Source organism: Anas platyrhynchos, chromosome Z (assembly GCF_047663525.1).
Source record: "Anas platyrhynchos isolate ZD024472 breed Pekin duck chromosome Z, IASCAAS_PekinDuck_T2T, whole genome shotgun sequence".
NCBI classification, from domain to species: domain Eukaryota; kingdom Metazoa; phylum Chordata; class Aves; order Anseriformes; family Anatidae; genus Anas; species Anas platyrhynchos.
Genome location: NC_092621.1, coordinates 43665791 through 43680405, shown reverse-complemented (window position 1 = coordinate 43680405; position 14615 = coordinate 43665791).

Here is a 14615-nt window from a genome sequence, read left to right as displayed (position 1 = left end):
AGAAAGCCAAGTCAGTTCTAAAATCCATGTCCAGAATCTAGCCCCGAAGTCCATGTCCTTGTAGCCCAGTCCTGTTCCATTTCTTTACCCACCACAGAAACCATTTATTTTCTTGTACTGTCCTGGCTGGTATGCAAAATCCAACATTTCTTGTTGGTGCAGTATTTCCTTATAGCACCTGCAATCACGATTAGACACCTCTGATGCAGTATGCTTCTTGACACAGAACTGTGCCTCATCAGAGTTCTGTGCAGTCATGTCAGCCAGGGATTACCCAGATAGAGCTAAGAATAATTTTCTCTAGTCATGGTTCACACATGGCCAAATCTAGATTATGTTCTGGTTTCACCCTTTAATGCAGGTACAGCTTACATACAGTTGGATGTACTATCTTTCTTTTTTGGCAACCTGAGCCAGTCTGAGCCAGCAACTGCTGAGCCAGTCTAGATCTTGCTGCAGCTATAGGGTTTCCACCAGGTCTGGGACAAACGTGTCTGGCCTCACTGCAGCTATTTGCATGACTAGGACTAGAGGCTATGGTGCTTATGGTCAAAAAGAGATGTACTTTTTTCCAGCCCTTTTAAAGGAAATAGGTTTGACTTTCTACTTCACGTTGCACATATATCCACATTATCTCTTCTAGGGAGGCTCAAGAGGAGTCACTGAAACACAGTTTAGTCTTTCATCCCATCACAATTTATCAGAGTGCATCTTGTCTGTATTTGTTTCATAGGATGGACCTTGCACTGTACTACTTGCATTCTTTTTAACTAGAGTTAGGATGTGGTAGTTGAAGAGTTTCCCAGGGATTTACTCTTTCAAAGATTCCAGTCATAAGAGCCGGCACAATGTACACAATCCCTTTCTTTGCTGTTTGAACCAGGAGCAATATTTCCTGAAATGAAGATGGCCTGATGGTTAAAAGGTTAAAAGCTTTGTTAAACATGTATGTGTCTTGCCATTGATTGTGGATTTGATGGTATTTAAGTGTACTTTGAAATGAAACCACTGATGTAGGGCCCTCTCCTTGTCATCCTTACTCAATTCCAGTGTGAAATAGCCTAACAGATTGTCAATTTATTAATTGACCACAGAGTGGGAGTCAAAGGACTGAAGTACATGGGTGGTAATTACTGTGGTTTGATAAATCTGTGTAAGTGAAAGTTCACTACAGCTTCAGTGTAAATTTTTATGTAGCGAGAAAATTAACAAAAATCTGAGGCTATGTTTACACAACACTGTAGTGAGTTTACGTGGCAAGGTTTTGGTAGCAGGGGACCATAAGGGTGGTTTCTGTGAGAAAGATCTAGAAGCTGCCCCATGTTTGGGAAGGGCCCCACTGCTGACCAGAGCCGAGCCAATAAGCGATGTTGTTTTGCACCTCTGTGAGAGCATATTTAAGACAGGGAAAAAAACGCTGCGCCACACAGCAGCTGGGAGAGTGAGAGGAGTGAGGAACAGCCTTGCAGGTGCCAAGGTCAGTGCAGAAGGAGGGGGAGAGGTGCTCCAGGCGCCAGAGCAGAAGTCCCCTGCGGCCTGTGGTGAGGACCATGGTGAAGCAGGATGTCCCCCCTGCAGCCCATGGAGTACCACGGTGGAGCAGGGTTCCACGCTGCAGCCCGTGGAGGAGACCACGGTGGAGCAGGTGGCCCTGCACCGACGGAGGCTGCCGCCTGTGGAAGACCCCTGCCGGAGCAGATTCCAGGCCGGACCTGTAGCCCGTGGAGAGGAGACCACGCAGGAGCCGGTGACTTGGCAGGAGCTGCTGCCCGTGGAGGAGCAAGGTTGGAGCAGTTTTCTCCTGAGGGATGGACCCCGTGGTACGGGCCCATATCTGGAGCAGTTCTGGAGGAGCTGCTGCCTGTGGGAAGCCCACGCCAGATCAGTTCATCAAGGAGTGTATCCCGTGGGTGGGACCCCACAGCACAGGGGACGAGAGTGACCGAGAAGGAGCGGCAGAGAAGAAGTGCTGTAGACTGACCATAACCCCCATTCCCCCGTTCCCCTGCGCCGCTCGGGGGGAGGAGGTGGAAGAGGGTGGATGGGGGGGAAGGTGCTTTTGGTTTCTTTCCTTTGTTTCTCACTTCTCTGGCTTGTTAGTAATAGGCAATAAATCTTACTATCTCCTTATGCCGAGTCTGTTTTGCCCGTTATCATAATTACTGAGTGATTGTCTAGTCCTTATCTCAACCTTTGAGCCCTTTTCACATATTTTCTCCCCATTCCTCTTTGAGGAGGGGGAGTGAAAGAGCGGCTGTGGTGGAGCTCGGCTGCCCACTCGAGCGGAACCACGATAAACACATATGATACAACTGAATGCCAAAAGATCTTGTCAGGTCATTATCTTTAAAGCTCAGATCTGGACATGCTGCTTCAGGAGCTCATTTGATTTGGCAGGCCAACATAGACTCAGCCACATGTGGGAATAAAAAAAAAAAGAGAGACACCATTTTGAAAAGCAGATGAATATGATAATTAATACGACAATGTGTTTAAGTTAAGTTCTATGGTTGTTTTTTGTTTGTTTTCTTGTTTTGATCTGTTTTGTTTTGTTGACCACATGTTAAAAGAAGTTCTTTAACTTTTATTCCTTAGTTGAACTTGGATTTCTAAAATTTGTATTTAATTCTTAAGGTAAGATAAACGAGGACTAAATGTAAACAGCAATAACACAGATGATGTATACTTGATGCAATAATAAAATGAGTGTTTTATTCAATTATTAATAGACTATTTTGTGATAAATACATAACCCATTTTCATTTAATATTATAACTCCAACATACTATTTTTCACAAATATATAAACCTTTATATTCTAAGCCTATATATAATATATATTTATCACATTGAGAGAATTAGTCTGGCAGCACTACCCCAGAAGCCACTGGTCCAGCTAGTCATTTGTAAAAATTGTCTAAGATCAATTTACTAACACTAAGTATGTTATTTCTGGTGACCTAGAAATGCAAACCATAAGCACGAGAATGCAAACACTTTAAAGCTGACAAAACAAAAATCACATGCTTCTGTGAACAAAGCAGCATCCATGAAAATGTGTTTTGACTGTTCTTGCTTTTGAATTAACATCCTGTTCTTGAATATATCGGTTGATTCCTAAGAATTCACAGAGGCACATAAAGACAACCAAGGTCTTGTTTAAAAATTTGTGCAACAATGTAAAAACTGGTTGTTATTAAATGCACGGAAGTTCTTCCTCTTCCTAAGATATGGTTTCATCAAGTCACTGTGTGCATTAACACAGTCATATATGCAAATCCTAAGCAGTATCTACACAGGCAACTCAGTTGCACTGAGGAGGCTGTTCAATTGCTACTCAGGAGTACACAGCAAATGTTGGGTAAGGATGATTTTGGGGAAAAACAAACCAACCAACTAACAAACAAAAACAAACAAACAAAAACCTTGGAAATGCCTCCTAATTGAGTCCCAACATAAGGGGACTTTATAAAATCAAAAGCATCTCTGAGGAATTGCAAAGAGATTGGAACACAGAGCTGGCTCAAGTGTGCTACTAGAGAGCATTTAGTTGGCATGGACAGGGAAAAGCAAAAAGACCTTTTACCTCAGTGATAATTGTTAAGACAAGGAGCAGTCTCCAAGGAGGAAAAAAAAAAAAGTTTGAGACACCAATATTTGGAATATTTAAATCACATTAAATAAAACACTAGAAACTCTGCCATAGGAAATGGACTTCCACTGACATCCTAATGCTCCAACCCTATTGCTGCCCAAATTCATAATACCCAATATCCTAATTTTCAAACCTGTGCCTACCACTTATTTTTCAGATCATTTCCATGGTTACATACATACAGATTTACATCCAATCAACAGCTGATATGTTCTCCATTTTGCCAAATGGAAACTATCAGAACTTTTCCTGCAATTAAAAATTTCCTTTCTCTCTGCAGTAGTAGGGGAGGAAAATCACAGAAAAATAAATATCTCCATAAAGTCTACTTTGTTTCCTGTGTCATTTCTTGACTGTCTTCCCTTCATAGAAGACAAAATCTTACATCCCAGAGCATCTAGTAGCTTTCTACTTCTGTGGTGTACATTGTCTTTTTACTTTTGTGGTATACATTGGCTCTGCTAGACTTCAGAAACTGAAAGAAAATGTACTTGACTGGAAAGTTGCCCAGTAGGCTGTTGCTGGCACGTAATTCAGCATTTGACCTTTAAGCTGAATCTCAGTACAAAGTAGGGGATTCTTTTGAGGTTTTGCATGCATTTTGACTGTACAGTGTGACAACGTTGAGAAATGCAAAGTAATTGCTTCAATACAGCAGCATTTTACTCCAGCTTAAATGAAAACTATGCGAACAACAAGAGTAGTGTGCCAGCTGTAAGCAAAAGGTTAACACTGGAAGGTTCTTAATAGGGGCCTGGGGCACTGGTGTAAGTCAGGGTGTGCTGAGCCTTCAAAGCTGTCTTTATCGACAGTGTCAGTATCTCTTTGTCTGACAATAATGGTGCTAAAAACTCTGCTCATCACAAAAGATATAGTGAGACAAAAGGCCTGACTCGGCAATGAATTATCCTACTTTCGTGCAATGCTAACTCCTCTAAAACCAAGCAGAAGCAATGAGAGCTAAATGAAGAGAGGTTCGAATCCAGCTCATCTCAAGGCAACGGTTTTGTTCATTAAAAACATCTTCTTTTACTGAAACTGAGCACCAGAAAGTATTACAGAATCAGAGTCACAGATGGTTTGGGTTGGAAGGAAGTTAAAGCTCACCCAATTCCAACCTCCTGCCATGGGCAGGGACACCTCCCACCAGCCCACACTGCCCAAAGCCCAATCCAGCCTGGCCTTGAGCATCTCCAGGGATGGAGCATCCACAGCTTCTCTGGGCAACACCACCCTCTGAGTAAAGAACTTTCTTATGTCTTATCTAAATCTACCCTCTTTCAGTTTGAAACCATTATCCCTAGTCCTGTCACTATACCCTCTGTTAAACAATCCTCCCAGCTTTCATATACATGTAGGCCCCCTTTAGGTTTTGAAAAACACATGGTTTTGAAAAATAATTTTCATAGCATGCAAATGGGAAAAAAAAATTAAAAAAATAAAAAAATAAAAAGATACAACGTACTTGAGGGACATTCTGCAGGAAGGCATGATCTTGGCCAAAGACTTTTTACTTCAGTCTCAAAATGAAGGCACTTTCTGGACAGAAGTCTTATCTGAAAATAGGAACAGGTTTTGTTGCAGGATTTCTGAAAGAAGATGTTGGCTATATGCCATTTACAGACCTGTAGGCAAAGATAGGTGTGAGTATAAAATGGATGCCTTGGAGTAATTCTAGACTTTGTAAATCATTCATCATCTGAAAGATCCTGGGTGTGTGCTGCCTTGTACCGGAGGGGAGTTCTAGGATCTTAATGAGACCCGGGTATCAGAAAAACATGCAGAAGTGTTAGCCATTTAATTATATTTTCTGTGAGGCTGAAGAGATGCTGTGGAATTTATCCCTAGTAATGCAAGGCAATAACCTAAGACACTGAACTCCAGACACTCCTGAGAGCTCATGTTCATAACATTCAGTTGTGACACCAAACACTGGGTGACAAAAGCAACACCAGTGGGCTCCATGTGATTGTTTCTGTCAGAAAGTGTCACCAAGATAATAAGCATTCCCCAGGTGTGCGCAGAGATGAAGAGGTCCCTATTCGTAAATTCAGAGATTATTGACACACCAAAACATGATGCTAGATCACTTCCCAAGGCAGTGCAGCCGAGTTCAGAGAAAGCCAGAAACAGCTGGGTCACTGTAACCTGAAGTGTGTTTTGTTTTTCTTTTCTTTAATATTTACTTATTATTTTAATAAATTATTTTATAATTTATTATTTTATATTATTTTTATAAAATTATAATTATGATTATTTTATAAAAGCATCATTTTGTACCGTGAATTAAATTAAACCTTTTATTTTCCCACAGAAACACTTACCATAGTTCTTCCCAGTAGATGAAAGAGAGGTGCGGTTTGCAAAAACAAGGAATAAATATTCTTAATAACTCTTTATAATGGAAAATCTGACTGTGTTGAAAGTGACAAGAAAATTTACACCTACTTTTACAGGATCAGAATTGAACTTTATATACCCAGGATCAGATACAAAATTTACTGAAGACAGTGAGATTCTCTTAGTAATTTCAAGGAGACAGATACACTTTTTTTTTTTTTTTTTTAATCCCTCCCACAGGGCACACCTAAAGTCTAAGAAATTAACACCATTTCTGAATGCTCTGTTAAACATCTTCTGCCTCTCTGAATCCCATTCCACTGCAAATGCTTTGAAATTCTTTGGGGCAATTCAAATCTCATTCAACAGAATGGGTTTTCTGATGACACTTTGACATTCTTTGTGTGCACCATCATCTTATGGAGTCCAGACCTTGTAACAAGAAATACAAGTTCCCGCAAGTGTTGATCAGATTTCTATCTTGAGAGAGCAAAGTCATGGAAATTTTTATAACTATACCAAATATTGCTAGCTTGTGCATGGTGTGATTGCCCTTCCTGGATCAGAAACCTGAAGGCTTGGCTCACAGGCAGGGAGTTGGCCTCCTGTACAAAGCTGACATCATAATTAATTAAAAGGAAGTCACTGTACTGCTGGCATTCTTGAGATGAGGCATTAGTGTAGCACATTCTGGACAGCATCCAGTCTTACAAATGATATCACAAATTGTTTGGCACAGATACAAGCTCTCATCATTAAGAGAAAGTGCAAGAAAGCTATTGGGATTCCTACCATAGTGTAAAAACAAACAAGGAAAAAAAATAAAAACACCTCCTCCCCTCCCCCCCCCCAAAAAAAAAAAAACCCACATACAATACATATAATTACTCATTCTTCAGGGAAAAAAAAATATCATACTAACAAACAAAAAATCACACGGGTATTTAGTGGCAAGAGGTGAATTGCACCAGACTGCTACAGTCTATACTAAGGGTTAGCAGTGACCACAACTCCCTCATCATAAATAGGAAAGCTTCTGTATGCCCCCTAAAGTCCTTGCACTCCTCTCACATCACCACTCTTCAGTAATATGATATGTATATTCATTTTCCAAGATAAAGATGAGCATAACTGATGTGCTTCTATTGATTTTTTTCTTCTGTATTTCTAGGCATTTTGTTTAACAATGATAGCAAACGGGTGAATAATACTGTCTCTTCTCAGCAAAGTGTCCACAGCTCACACTCAGTTACTTTTTAAGTGTCTGTACTACTGTTGGTTGATCATCCCCTGATTTCTGTTATTTCTCCTTTTAAAGCAGGTCTTCCCAGAAGGGATGATGTCGGTTACAAAGCTTTTTTGACTCTGATTCCCAGAAGATGTGGAGAACGGACATTCTGGTGAGTATGACTCAACCTTGGAAGCTGCTTCAAGTCCCAGCTCAGAAGCTCTTCTTCCAGCTTGATTCATCAGCAGTGTAAAACAATTATTCATCTCTGAACACTGCTCACTGGGGAAGGAAGGAAGGAAGGAAGGAAGGAAGGAAGGAAGGAAGGAAGGAAGGAAGGAAGGAAGGAAGGAAGGAAGGAAGGAAGGAAGGAAGGAAGGAAGGAAGGAAGGAAGGAAGGAAGGAAGGAAGGAAGGAAGGAAGGAAGGAAGGAAGGAAGGAAGGAAGGAAGGAAGGAAGGAAGGAAGGAAGGAAGGAAGGAAAAAGAAACAACAAAAGAACAAAAGAAAGAGTGAGAAAGAGAAAAAGAGAGAAAGAGAGAGGGAAAGAGAGGGAAAGAGAGAAAGAGAAAGAGAGAGAGAGAGAGAGAGAGAGAGAGAGAGAGAGAGAGAAAGAAAGAAAGAAAGAAAGAAAGAAAGAAAGAAAGAAAGAAAGAAAGAAAGAAAACTAATCTAACTTGTGTTAGTATTTCACTGCAATGGCCAAAAGCACTATTTCTCTGCACTATCAGAACATAGTCATCCTATGTTCTGATTGTGATACATATTCTAATTTCTGAAGGGAATAAGTGTATTTCTTTGGTTGTTTTCAGGGGATACATTTACTAGAGCAGCTCATTAAATCACTAGCTTACTTGTTTCAGTTTCCTGGATCTACTTTATGTACATGCAGAGAAAAAATTGATTGCCAAAATGCAGAACATTTAGCTTCTGCTCACTGTCTTTCTCTAGTCAATACTTACTTTAACATGTAAGGTCTGATGTAGCCTTGTATCTATAATTATGGGATGAGTTTGTAAGTGCACAAATTAACTTTTTTTTTTTTCTTTCTTTTTTTTTTTTTAATGGGGTAGTAAAGGATAACTGGTACTTCTGTATTATGGATTGATTGGGAACATCAGACTCACACCCATGTAATTTGGTGCATCCCTTCAGGGCTGCACCATAAAAGAAGAGATAGGCTTGAGCCATCTCTTGGTCAGCAGCTGCTGTTAGTCCTCTCTATATCCTGAGGTACTGCGTAATTCTGCGCCACCGGTTCAGGACTAGGAGAATGAACTAAAAGGAAGGAGGGCAGGACCAGAAATTTCCAACATGATATCAAATACTTTAAGGTCTAGGTTTCTACACTTGCTCAAAGGAGTTAAAGAGAAGTTGCTTAAGATTTTATTATAAGTTCCAGAAAATCATTAGTAATTTGAAAGAAAATAAACACAAGGAGTTTTCATAAACCGTAATGTACACCTGGCATGTAGAACGTTTTAAGAGATTTAAATTTTCAAAAATGGATTTTGACTCTGTAGTCACTTGAGTAACTCCAAGTTACTGTTCTGCCAAGCCAAATTCTTTTCAGTTATGGGTTTTAACAAATAATGTTGAAATAGAGAAAAAGAAAATGATGAATATCAAGTATGCGGTCATATTTTAAAGAGAAGAGCTGGTGTTTTTTTCTTCAACTGCACAACTCTAACACAATATAGAACATCTAAACGTCTAAATCACACTACAAGATAACCTCCTTTCCACTTCTACATTTCAGTCACAGCCCAGTGATGAGTCCAGTCAAGAAAGCCTAGAGATTCCCAAAAGCTGAGTATCCAACCAGATTTTTTGGACAGTTTTTACTCCACTAGTTCATTCGTTTTCTACAGGAAACAACGACAGATAGAATTTCAAGCTACAGAGGTGACTTTACTTTCCTTTATTTTTCTTCCTTCCATGTCCCTCTAGTGTTTTGTTTGTTTGTTTGGTAGGTTGGTTGGTTGCTTGCTTTGTTTATGTGTATGCGTCTGTGTGTACTTAACTGCAAAAGAATTCATTTCAACCTTTTATTTTCCCACTATCTTTCACTTGCATTAAAAGTTGATCTTTTTATTAGAAACCTCTGTAAGGTCATTCACCTGGCATGTAGAACACTTAGGGAATAGTTGTTGCAAAAAAAAATATAAATCAGAAGCATCTGTGACATCCAATAAAATATTTAAACCAAAGTGTGAAACAGTATTAGCTTGTTTTCACATAAGGTCCAGAGTGTTCAACAAAGTCCATGTTCTGTGTACATTTTTATTCTTGTTAAAAATTTAAAAGGCAAGCTTCTAATGTCTGAGCATTAACTTAAGTTGTAGTCAGTCTGTAAAACAATAGGAGAGATGCTATTAAAAGTATATTAATAATAAAACAGATGCTTTAAAGAAAGCTTAGTATGATGACAAACTCAGTCCACTTTGCTTTCCATACAGCAGGACTGGCTGAGAGTTGCTATGATTCAGGCAAGTTTAAGAGCAGAGCTTGAGGTGGAAAACAAACATTTATTTAATGAAACGTGGCCTGAGTTTCTTGCTTATGTAACTCCCTTTGGAAAAGAATCAGGTCTAGCTTTGATTTAAGCCCTGAAATCAGTTATTGTGGCCACAGTTTACTTCTAAGGAACATCAGGAACATTCTAATGGAGATTAGGCGGAAACAGAGAGTGTTTCGCTACTGGAAGGAGGGCCGGGTGACATGGAAAGAATACAGGGATGCTGCTCGTGTCTGTAGGAAGAAAATTCGTGTGGCTAAAGCACACCTAGAGTTGAAGCTGGCTGTGTCTGTGAGAGAAAATAAAAAGGGTTTTTTTAGATATGTGAATGGAAAAAGGAGAACTAAAGAATACATAGGGCCGCTCCTTGACAGGGAAGGTCTTCTCACAGACGATGACATAGGCAAAGCAGAGACGCTTAACGCCTTCTTTGCCTCTGTCTTCAATGCCGATGATGGGCTTCGGGACCCAGGGTGCCCCGAGCTGGAGGACCGGGACGGTGGGGATGACAAACTCCCGACCGACCCTGAACGTGTGCGGGATCTGCTACTCCACCTGGATCCCTACAAGTCCATGGGTCCGGATGGGATTCATCCCCGGGTGCTGAAGGAGCTGGCGGACGTCATCGCGGAACCTCTCTCAATTATTTTTCAACGATCCTGGGAGTCTGGAGAGGTCCCGGTAGACTGGAAGCTGGCAAATGTTGTGCCGATTTTCAAGAAGGGTCAGAAAGAAGACCCTAGCAATTACAGGCCTGTCAGTCTCACGTCAGTGCCTGGTAAAATCATGGAGAAGATGGTTCTCGAACGTATTGAGGCGCACCTGGGGGACAAAGCAGTCATTGGTCCCAGCCAGCATGGGTTTGTGAAGGGTAGGTCCTGCCTAACTAACCTGATTTCCTTTTATGATAAGATCACCCGTATGGTGGACCAAGGGAAACCAGCTGATGTGATTTTTTTGGACTTCAGCAAGGCTTTTGACACGGTTTCCCATAGGATCCTACTGGACAAAATGTCCAGCATACAGCTAAATAAAAACATCATACGATGGGTGAGCAATTGGCTAACGGGCAGGGCCCAAAGGGTTATGGTAAATGGGGCTGCGTCAGGCTGGCGGGCGGTCACCAGTGGGGTCCCTCAAGGCTCCATTTTAGGGCCGGTACTTTTCAATATTTTTATAAACGATCTGGATGTAGGAATAGAAGGCATTTTGAGCAAGTTTGCTGATGACACCAAACTTGGAGGAGTTGTGGACTCAAATGAGGGTGGAAAGGCCTTGCAGAGGGATCTGGATAGGTTGGAGAGCTGGGCGATCGCCAACCGCATGAAGTTCAATAAGAGCAAGTGCCGGGTCCTGCACCTGGGACGGGGAAACCCTGGCTGCACGTACAGACTGGGCGATGAGACGCTGGAGAGCAGCCTAGAAGAGAGGGATCTGGGGGTCGTGGTAGACAGCAAGTTGAATATGAGCCAGCAGTGTGCCCTGGCAGCCAGGAGGGCCAACCGTGTCCTGGGGTGCATCAAGCACGGCATCGCTAGTAGGTCGAGGGAGGTGATTGTCCCGCTCTACTCTGCGCTGGTGCGGCCTCACCTCGAGTACTGTGTGCAGTTCTGGGCACCACAGTATAAAAAGGACATGAAACTGTTGGAGAGTGTCCAGAGGAGGGCTACGAAGATGGTGAAAGGCCTGGAGGGGAAGACGTACGAGGAACGGCTGAGGGCACTGGGCCTGTTCAGCCTGGAGAAGAGGAGGCTGAGGGGAGACCTCATCGCAGTCTACAACTTCCTCGTAAGGGGGTGTCGAGAGGCAGGAGACCTTTTCTCCATTAACACCAGCGACAGGACCCGCGGGAATGGGGTTAAGCTGAGGCAGGGGAAGTTTAGGCTGGACATCAGGAAGGGGTTCTTCACAGAGAGAGTGGTTGCACACTGGAACAGGCTCCCCAGGGAAGTGGTCACTGCACCGAGCCTGACTGAATTTAAGAAGAGATTGGACTGTGCACTTAGTCACATGGTCTGAACTTGGGTAGACCTGTGCGGTGTCAAGAGTTGGACTTGATGATCCTTAAGGGTCCCTTCCAACTCAGGATATTCTATGATTCTATGATTCTATGATCAAGACCCAAGTACAAAATAGTCATCTAAAGAAGATCAGATAATAATGTGTGAGGTAGGCAGAGTTTTATGTTGTCAGAAAGTTATGACCGAGGAAAGAGATGTGGTTGCTAATCCCCACTAGTTTCAGCAGCATGCAAGTTTCCAGAAGTGAGGCTTGATTCCCATTAGCCCAGGATCTGAATGCTACAGTGCAACAAGGTCATCTGGGCATAGCCCATCCTCAGCAGTAGCTTCCACAGGGAAAGCCACAGATCTGTGCTTACTCTAGTCAGGACATAGGTTTTAAATACAGCTGTAGAGCCACTAGCAGTACTTAGAAACACCTACTGTATCCCCTCTCCTGCCACCTTTCTTAGCTACTGTAGAGGGTTCTATTAAAAGGTATGATGAAAATCCTACACTAGATTTGGATAGAACATGGTAACTATTTCCATATTTCCATAGTCTGTACTGCATTTTTGGCAACACCTAGCCTTGCCAGTACTATACACACAGGCTTCCCCTCAAGAATAGGCATACAGTGGTACAGATGCACCTTTATATCCATTCCAAAGAAAAATTCTACATTAGTTAAAGCACATGCGTTTGTATAGCTGAAACAGACACCTAACCTTAAATAAATAAATAAATAAATAAATAAATAAGTAAAGTCCTCTGTTTTGTTCAGGTCTTTACAGATCTATTTGTTTTGTCTGCTGTTGCCAGTAATTTAGGCTTATCAAGCACAGTACAGGACAGTTGTGCAGAAATACCTATAACATTTGTTACTAACACTGAAACAAGACTTTATCTTTGGCAATTACAGGAAATAAAGACAAAATATCAATACTTCCCTTTCTAAAGTGGCTGGATCCATCCCAGTCATGAAGAGATAAGTTACTCCTTAAGATAAAGAGGTTCCTACTTCTCGAGTTATGGATGTGAATATGCATTAAGTAAGTTTGGGTTGGGTACAATCAAATGTCCTTCAGGCAGTTTTTACAACCAAGATTTTTTTTGTGCTTCACTGAAATTACTTGTCAATGTTCATAGAAACACACTGCCTCAGGTCTGTGGAAGTGTAGTACACAGAGAGATACTACCTTAATAAACATAGATTTATATCCTGCTCCTCTTGTAGTAGCTTCAAAGAGTGATAGAAATTAAGCACATAGGTCTCTTGGACAGTCTCCATCTGATCCAAGGTTGTTTATGTTTTACAGTAAAATTATTCTTTAATACCAAGATTAGAAACCAGTCACAAATGTGTTTCTCTACAACTGTCATGTCTGGTATCATGCTTTCGAGAGCTGATTTGCATGATCTGAAGGAAGATACAAAGCTCAGGCCTGAGCCAAGCACCATCCTTAACATATAGAAATAATCTCATCTCCCCTGGGTATGCTTACGACTTCATCATCCTCCCTAAGATGGAGAGAGGCTCTTTGTCTTTCCACAGCAGTCTTATTTTCGTCTCCAGCACAAGTCATCTGATTTGCATAGTCAATGGGCTAAATGCTGGCCAGAGCTCAGGGTAGCAGGGATTGTTATGCTCTCCATGTTATTCTGCATTGCATTGCCACATCCCTTGCACTGGACCTGGAGGTAAGGAGTCATAGGAAATAAGACTTCACAGCTGGGAGAAAGGACAAGCTCCATGATTCAGCTGAACAAAGACAGAAAAATAAAACCTCTGGCTTCAGTTGTCAGAGGCAGCCCCCAGCTGCACACTTCAGAGACTCACTTCTTGATGTTGCCCACAAGGTACAATACAAGAACCTTGAGGCGAGCCCCTACAGGCTGTGTATGTAGAACACATCCAGGAAGTCTGTGTTAGCATCACAAAGAGTCCAGTTCTCACCATATACACATTTAAGAGCTGCACTGAAGAAAATATTTATAACCTGTTTTGTATGTATATATTTTCAGTGAAAAAAGGTTAAGGATATCACAGGCTCCATTCAGATCAGTGCATAACAAATTAGAAAGGCCAGTCTGGATTTGGACAGTCAGGTAAATATAAAATTATAAACATGAATTTGTGGGGTTTGCAAATGGTGACAGATCAAATGATATGCAGTAATCTGTAAGACCTCTTTATCCACAACACCACTGACTGCTGTTCATTCCACAACCAGCTATCACTGGTGGCAAGACACTCTCCAAGCAAGTTTTGACAGATAGAGTGACAGATACTTTGCCAAGCACCTGCTGTCTCAGAAATTGCTAAATATTTAGCCATATACCACATCTTACTATTCCAACTGCATAAACCATTTTAGCTTTGAGAGACAAAAAAAAGAAAGAAGAAAAAAATGAAAAAGAAAAAAAAAAAAGAAAAAAAAAGAAGAAGAAAGAATAAGGGAAAAGGGGGAAAAAGAAAAAAAACAGTCAAAGAAAAACAAAAGAGTTAAAAAGAAATAATAATAATAAAAAAAAAGGAAATAAAAAAGAGGCTGTGCCCTTTAATCTTTAATTTATTGGATTTAAATTAGAAACCAATATAGAGTCAAAAGCTCTGGAAGGGAGTTTATAACAATTAAATATATCGAAGTATGTTGAACTTCCTGGGAACCTACATTTTATATTGGTTTCAAATGTGTAGTTATGTCTCAAGAGCATCTGTGGCCTCTACTTTTCCTTGGGGATTCTTGTGCTTTCCTCAGAATCTCTATGTTCTTAAATCCCTCACTTTCCCTCGCTCTAAAAAAAAACAGGCTCTGGTGAAGGCACCATCCCTTCAATATGTTTTATACCTGCTTGATTTACAGGTTGATGCT